Source organism: Boleophthalmus pectinirostris, unplaced genomic scaffold (assembly GCF_026225935.1).
Source record: "Boleophthalmus pectinirostris isolate CB_2022bp ecotype Guang Dong unplaced genomic scaffold, ASM2622593v1 HiC_scaffold_14, whole genome shotgun sequence".
NCBI classification, from domain to species: domain Eukaryota; kingdom Metazoa; phylum Chordata; class Actinopteri; order Gobiiformes; family Gobiidae; genus Boleophthalmus; species Boleophthalmus pectinirostris.
Genome location: NW_026571047.1, coordinates 31,209,548 through 31,210,028, shown reverse-complemented (window position 1 = coordinate 31,210,028; position 481 = coordinate 31,209,548).

Sequence of the window (481 nt, the reverse complement as noted above, 5' to 3'; positions counted from 1 at the left end):
CGAGTTCGAATCCCAAAAGTTTCTCCTCTTTTTCTCTGATATTTGGCACAAAAAGTCGTGGCACAGCTCTGGTCTAACTCTGTAATCTTGATCGATTTAAGCTCTAGTGGGATTTCTTCTCTATCTCTTCTTTCCTTCCTTCCTTCCTTTATTCTCTCTCTCTCTGCTTCTCTACTTCTCTTCTTTTCTCTCTCTCACCACGCAAATATTTTTCCTACATTTCTTTCTCCCTCTCTCTCGTTTCTTCCTTTTATCTTTTTCTCTACTTGCTTTTTTCTTTCTTTCTCCTCCTTCCTTGCAATCACTCCCTTCGTCTTTTCATCGTCATCTCTTTATCCCTCCTTCTGCCTGTCTTTTCTCTCTCTGCACCCTCCCTCTCTTCCTCTTTTCACCCCCCTCTCTCTCTCCTCTTAGTTTTTCCATCCTTCTTTCACTCTAAACGCCCTCCTCCCTCTCTCCTTGTCACTCTCTCTTCTCTCTT